We start from the raw sequence: 8,072 nt of genomic DNA, 5'->3' as shown, positions 1-8,072 counted from the left end.
TCCCTTTTCAAAGGCAACCAAAGCCACCCACATGTGACACTGAGCTGCAATATCAAACCTGATGAAAAGCGAGGCAGAGATATTTCATCTGAGAAAATATATACTCCCTTCCACCATCCTAGACTCTCATGCTGTTTAAGCCTCTGCTCATCAACTCGGAGAGTGTTGCACTGGTTTTAAAGCAATATGACGCTTCAGGAATTTTAAGATGCTTCTATTTGTTTATAAGTCTTTAAATGGCCTCGCCCCGGCATACCCCTCGGAGCTCCTCCACTCCTACGCACCTTCCCGGAGCCTCAGGTCTGCGGACCAGGCGCTGCTCGAGGTGCCGAGGACGAAGCGGAGCCTCAGAGGGGATCGAGCCTTCTCTGTTGCTGGACCTTCCTTTTGGAATGACCTTCTATTGAGTGTTAGGAAAGCCCCCTCTCTGTCCATTTTTAAAACCCGTTTGAAGACACTAGAAATGTGTCTTCTCTGGCTTTTGATCTGACCTGAGACTGACTGTTTTCTGTTGTTTTGCGGTGTCTATTGTGTATAGTATTTTATGTGTAATTTATTGCTTTCACTTGTTGTATTATGGCTATTTTGCTGTTGTATGTAAAGTGCTTTGTTACAGCTGTAGCTGTTGTGAAATACGCTGTATGAATAAAATTGTATTGTATTGTATAAGGGCGGCACGGCACCAATTCGGGGTGTCCCCCGCCTACTGCCCGAAGACAGCTAGATAGATAGATAGATAATGGATGGATGGATGGATGTATTGTATAAGGGCGGCTTGGTGGTCAACTGGTTAGCACATCTGCCTCACAGTTCAGCGATCGTAGGTTCGATCCCGGCTCCGGCCCCCCCGTGTGGAGCTTGCATGTTCTCCCTGTGCCTGCATGGGTTTTCTCACATATTATATATGTTTATATAATATGAAACATAAACAGCATTTTTTCCAGGGCACCTATTCTATACTAACATTGAAAACCAATGCATATACGACATCTGGTCAGATCAGATCAGATCAGATTACCAGTGTCTCAGAATTCATTTCACTCTCACTAACAGTATGCTGATGCTACATATGAACTTTTCCTGTCTTTCTTCTTTCTCAGGCCTTGCTTATTTACACTGCATAATCAATGTGAGCAGACCAGGTGATGCAATTGCAATATTATTATCATAAAAACAATTCCTGTGTGTAGTCACATACCAGAGGGACCCATTTAATTGAATCCATTTCCTTTGCAAATGATGGATTCAACTCCTGTCATGGTGGATGTTGTCTGATTTCCACGGTCTCATTTTGTGGCTTATCTCTGCCGTTTTTACCTCATCTGCCGTCGGGTCTCTTCTCTCTGCCTGATGCTCCCGCTAACATTACCACACCAGCAGGAAAATGATGGTAATTGGCCATTTTTGGCTCAGACAGCTGCTAACATGAAGGCGACGGGCTTTGGCTAGGAGTGCTGAAAAATATTCACAGTCGACAGTCACCTAATAGTCACAGTTTCTCTTTTCACCCATAACCCCCCATGAATGTGTGAATCTGAACGTGGGGAAAAAGTATTAAAAGGTGGAAACATGAAGCATAAATGCAATGATTAGACCTTGTCATGACTGATGGGCGAAGAGAGATGCGACAGATGTATGTCTCCCCTATATACAGATTAAAAGGGGCTCTTATCTCTCCTCTCAAAGCCTTTAACTGGGATGATATGCTTCGCTGAATAATAAATAAGAAAGTTCCACATGACTTGTATCTTATAATTCAGAGCAAGTCATTACCTAACTTGCATCAATTAGCTATTATCAGATTGTATTAAATTTCCTTGCAAAATTATGAGATGAGTACATTTTCTCCTTAGCCATTTTAGTACAAGTGCAAGGCCAATGAAATCATGTAATATTGCTACAGTGTAAATCACGAGAGTGAATGCAGTAATTCAACTCAGAACATCTCAAAGATTGGAACCTTACAGTGGAAATCCAGTCGATGCCTTTTATCGCATATGACTTTAATGCTAGTCAAGCCCGATCTTTTTCTTTACTTTTTTAGTGAAATTACTTTTCAGCCCAAGGTCCACACACAAAACAGACAAAACGCTTGGGGTGATTCACATCTTGAGTATCACAACCACGATCCACTGGATGACACAGATGGGTCTCAGCAGAGAGTTTCCCTGGTACCATATATGGTACCAGATCCAACTGCACCCATTACAGGGATGTGAACCAGAAGCCTCATTGTGCCATGTATGTACGGTAGAATTCAGACACCGAGTTGTGTATAGTGGCCAGCCATGGTCCTTTATTAGGCTTGGGAGCAGTAACTTATTGGAAACATGCATCTACTACTCACCAATCATTCAATAAAAGAGTGAACAGAACCTACTCAAGCAGTTAATTAAAATCCTGACAGCAAATTTGGCCCATATCATTTCATCATTTTAGATTAAAGCTTGTAGTTCCAGTGTATCGGTGCAAATTCCACAGAAACCTGGATACAGTATGTCTGTATTGTGTGGCTTCTGGGAAAAAAAACATCTCAGATGTGCACAGCATCTGATTTGTAATAATAAAGAATTGTCTTGTGAACCAGACCAGCATTATTCATTTGGAAGGCCCAGAGCGCTATCATGTGGTGAGGAGCTTTCACTACACATTTGTGTTACACTACCTGTATAGGCCAAGATTTTTAGTCTTCGGTGTTAGATACAGATGGACAAGCAGATAGATAAAACGATAAATTAAGAATATAATGTACACTAGAAATGTATTGTATATACTACATATTGTATTTTTTGATACCTAGCACCTGCACCCTCACATTTTTAGACCACTCATCCTTTGCAGGGTCACAGCAAGGTTTGAAGCCTAACCAATTTGAATTGGTGCGAAAGACAAACTGCACCCCAGACAGTTATTGTGAAGCATTAAAATGCCAAAGGCTCTGCTTGATAGCTGTCATTTCTGTCATGGCAAAACATCCACCCAGTGTGATTACAAATAAATCAAGGCAACAGTTTCAAATGGTACCTCTAGATGTCTCTCTTCTCCCATGTTTAACTCTGAAGCTTCCCCTATAGGCCTTTCTATGCAATAACTTGCACCATAACAGGAAGGAAACCAGCCGTGTTAATTGTGCAGTTTGCACATGAGTATGTGGAAGGATAAACATTGGAGTCTGAGTCATTATATACAAAGCTCACAGTCCAGACGCTGCGTGTGTACAAATTTGAGCCACATGTACTTATTTTTTTCGCAAGGAAGTCTGCTTTAGAGGATATGTTGAAGACAAGATATTTATAATTATGTAGTGAATGCACTGCAAACTGGTACCTCTCTCATTTCCATTCCCTTATAACACATTTAAAGCTAGGGTCGCGACTCGCTAGGGGATCAATGTAAGCTTGCAGAAGAACATATAGTATACCCCTTCCCGCTTCTGTGCTTCCATTTGTGATCAAATAAAAAAAAATAAAAAAGCGGATTATATCTCCCTAAACGTAGAACAACATTCATCATAGTGACTTGATAAAATTAATCACATCTCATTGTAGCCTCATATGTTACTGCTACAATAATGTTGCGTTACCAACTGAAGTAGAAACAGGACAGAAACAATCCAGAGGTGAGAGGTCAGCATTCATCTCAGAGATAAAGAAGACAAACATTCCTAACAAACAATCGCTTAGAGGACCGACAGTGTTCTATCAATCACACACAAATTAGTGGCCTCCCATCACCTCTCTCACTACTAAGCCGTATAACGTGGTGTTGCAATATTTAGAAAATATCCCAGCCTCATCTGCTGGATGATTTCGCTCTTTCTCTTGCGGGGTTCAGTGAGAAGCTCTGCTTGCCAAAGAAGTGCATGGATGCATTCAAAAGACCGGAAACATTTTTTTGTGTGCCAGGCTGGCTTCCTCTCTTTGCTCTGACCCACAAACAAAGCCAAGTACAGCTCAGCCCAAGGCTTGTGCAGAAAGATAGCACACCAGATAAAGAATAAACAGGTTCTGGTTTATGCTTTCATTTGACTTCTCATATGCAAGTCCAAAACCATCCAAAGTCAACAAACACCAACCATAAGAACAGACAAACAGACCAAAAGGCAAAAAAAAGAAACCAAGAATGACTCATGACAGCTAATTACTAACAAGAGTACATTTTAAGTGAGGACCACGGAGTTCGGATTTAAATTCCTAAAAAATCTGCTGTTTCCTTTCTTGCTCTGAAACAGGAAGTAGAACTGTGGTTGTCTTCCATTCCCCTTGTTTGTTGGAACCCGCCTTCCTGTTTTTAGATTCCCCCTGATAAAGGCTAAAAGTCCCCAGCTGAAGGCCCCCCATGCGTTCATACACATTTTTTGTTTACCTGTTGTTGTCTTTGGAATGTTATTTTGTTTAGTAGATCTTCACTTTACTTATGACTTTCAGAGTTGTCATCTTTAATATTATCGATGTTTATGTTAACTTGGTACAGCATGTCTTGTACTCTATGGAAATAAACAAAACTGACTAAGTGTCCCATATGTAGATGCAGTGAGAAAAAAAGAAAAAGAAAAAAAGGAAAAGTGTGAATTGGTGGGAGACTGAAAATCCAGTGAATGCATTCGTGTTCGTGTGTGTGTGTGTGTGGGGGGGGGGGTGTGTGTGTCAATGATAGTGCCATGCGCAGTCTGGCCAGGGTAGAACGCAGGTCAGCACAGATGGAATGTCTGGAATGTTAGGATAATTTAAACTCTTTTTGACCACGAAAGAAAACTGCTACCTGGATCAGTTTAAAGGGAAGTCAACCCCGAAATTTTCTTTAAATGTATATGTTCTATGCAGGCCTACTAGTCGAAACACAGCATTCTTATTAATATTGCGTTTGTGGAATATGAGTTAAGCAGTAAAATCCTCTCATTTTTAGCCATCTTCGGGGGGCGGCCATTTTGTCACTTTTGTCGACAGAAAATGACATCATAGTTGCTCAGGGTTCAGATAACGACCAATCATGGCTCAGCTTCAGAAAACAGGTGAGCTTTTATTGGTTGCTACCTGAGCCCTGAGTAACTGTGACGTAATTTTCATTCAACAGAAGTGACAAAATACACCCCCCCCCCCCCCCCGAGCTGGCTAAAAATGGATGGATTTTGCTGCTTAACTCATATTCCACAAGCACAATATTAATCGGAATGCCATGTTTAGACTAGTCAAGGCGCATAGAACATATTATTGTAAATAATTAGTGCTTAATCATTCAGCACAGATCTTTTAAACGAATAAGAGGTGCATTAAATACACGCACACGGGATTTGGACACCTTCTCTCTCTCGTCCTCTTCAACTCAGCAATCCAGGAAGCTTTAAAGTGTGCTCCCAAACACCTGTACTGAAAATAATATGGAGATCGCAGCTGTTTTAAAAAAAGACATACACCTCTTGAACCCAGTTCCCACACTTTAGTAAGCCTCCCATTTGATATCAACATACCTACTGCCATACACCCACCCCCACTGACCCAGTCCGGCCAACTTTTTTGAAGGCAGCCTGTTTTCACTCAACAGCTTTGACAAAGACTGGTGAAATAATTACAGCTGGGCTGAAACTCAGCGAGTGTTTGTGTACCGTAATCTCCACCAGTGAGGACTGTGTCATAGGAAGAGGAGGAAGAGGTTGATTGTTCTGACAATGAGAACTCAATGACATCATTTCAAAGAGCACTGTTGAGAGTGTTCAACACTTGGGATAAATAGGCAATTGGCGGTAATGTACACGGCTCAAACATCAACAAAACTTTTCATTTTAGTCACAGGCCCATGCCAACAGTCCATACATTTTGAATCTTTGTCTCGATTTATGACCCGCCTTCTCTTTGCCTCAAAATACAAAATACATCTCACTTCATTTCATAACATGTATATATGTTATTTATTGCATTTTACGTGTGTTTCAGATATTTCAGAAGTGTTTCATGTGGGCATGAGCCAGAGTACTGCCTCACACTTTGGGCCAGAATGTCTTGTGATGGGAGGGGACAGCAGGAAGACGGCTTGGGGTCCTGAGGAAGTGACTGCGTATGTGGAGGGAGGGAAGGGAGGGAATGGAAGAAAGTCATGAGGAAAATCTGAGGGCAGAAAGACAAAATAGACAAAACGTGAGTACATAACTACAAATGAATATACTGTAAAGAACGAGAAGTGAAGGCTTAGCCGTAGAATTTGAAGATAATGTTGCTGTAATTCCTTGTGACTCTTGTTGGATGAGTCATAGCGGGGTATAGCATGTATATGACCACATATAGCTGTTCCACGACCAGGGAGCGAAATGTGGCTCCATGGGCAGCAAGGGAAGCATGGACACATCGAGATATTTACATACAGTCAGACAGACTTCCTGGCATTGTCAGCCTGAGAGCATTGATGTCAGATCCACTCCTTCCTGTGCAGAAGGGAGAACGCCATTCAATGACAATGGGCCCAAAACAGGACAGAGAGGAAATGTTTAAATTTAGGTCCCTTCTTCCACCATCTCCTCTTTCTATCGGCTATGGAGCTCTGGAGCTGTTTAGGTTTTGTGAATTCCTTTAGTTCCCCGACCCCCTGAGCTCCCTCTCCCCATTGTGTCCTTTCAATGGGAGGATTTTCACATTCAAGGCAAATCCCAATGGAGGATCAGCCAGTAAGACCAGAGTGCAGTCAATTACTTGTTTTCACTGACAAACGCGCTTTAGCGTGAATCTGTCTCACAAATAGACACACAGACAATCATGGTAGAAGCATTGACTTTTGTCTTTCAGATGAAAATAATACAAAAAGTGTTTTAACTTAGATATGCAGTATTTTGTTTGCGGTTAAAAATGCTTATTGTACAAATATACGGTATAAAATAGTAGGACACAGAGCTGGGCATTCCGCCTATGTGATGGACCGGTCCGTCTATCCGCCTATGATGGACGCCCATTTTGCAGGCGATAAACGGTAACCTTAAAATAAATAAATGCATTAAGCATAGTGGGAAAGCCCATTTTTTTCAGTCTATATCATCGTCTATTTTCGCACTGTCTTTCGTTTCAAATATCGCTCACGGGTGTTGGGGAGAGGGGAAGGTGGTCGAAGCTTGTAGACGGAAATGCAAACGGAAGCTGTTTAAAATGATAGGCGGACCAGCCTATAGGTGATTACTATTTGTTCTTGCCGGACAAAATGGTGGATAGGAAGACGGCGGAAGGGTACCCACGCTGCAAGTGAAAGGCAATAAACGGACGGGGACATTTTTGTAAAATGGCCAACTCTGGTAGGACATATGTGCAAAATGTTCAATAGCTTACCATCCATCCATTATCTGTACCGCTTCTCCTCACAAGGGTCGCGGGGCGTGCTGGAGCCTATCCCAGCTGTCTTTGGGCAGTAGGCGGGGGACACCCTGAACTGGTTGCCAGCCAATCGCAGGGCACACAGAGACAAACATCCGCACTCACAATCACACCTAGGGCCAATTTAGAGTATCCAATCAACTTACCATGCATGTTTTTGGAATGTGGGAGGAAACCGGAGTGCCCGGAGAAAACCCACGCAGGCACGGGGAGAACATGCAAACTCCACACAGGGAGGCCGGAGCCGGGATCGAACCCACGACCTCTGAACTGTGAGGCGGACGTGCTAACCAGTCGACCACTGTGCCGCCAGCTTACCAAAAACTTCAATTTTTACAAACTTATTTCTCAATTTTTACAAAATTGTAAAATTAAAAAAATGATCATACACTATTTGTATCTCCTTACTGGAGTAATGTTAGTTATAGATTAGTGTTGTTGTTTTTATATTTCACATATAGGATAATCATTTTGTGTTATAGAATTCTTAGTGTTTTTGTATTAAATATTTTATAGACTTAACATTACAACTACACATTACCTTATGTTATTATGTTTGTTAAACAACAAATAGTTTTGTGTTAATGTCAATGTTACAAGTAGGTCATTTCAGAGTGAGAGTATTTAGTATTTTTTCTCAGTCCTCTGCATGTAACACATTTATATAAAACAGAATTGTATTTGAATATGTAATTTTAGGGTGTCATGTGTCATCTTCCAAAC

This window comes from Filicampus tigris, chromosome 2 (assembly GCF_054856515.1).
Source record: "Filicampus tigris isolate MCC_2025a chromosome 2, RoL_Ftig_1.0, whole genome shotgun sequence".
NCBI classification, from domain to species: domain Eukaryota; kingdom Metazoa; phylum Chordata; class Actinopteri; order Syngnathiformes; family Syngnathidae; genus Filicampus; species Filicampus tigris.
The sequence above is the reverse complement of the archived record's forward strand: the minus strand, read 5'-3'. Positions refer to the sequence as shown.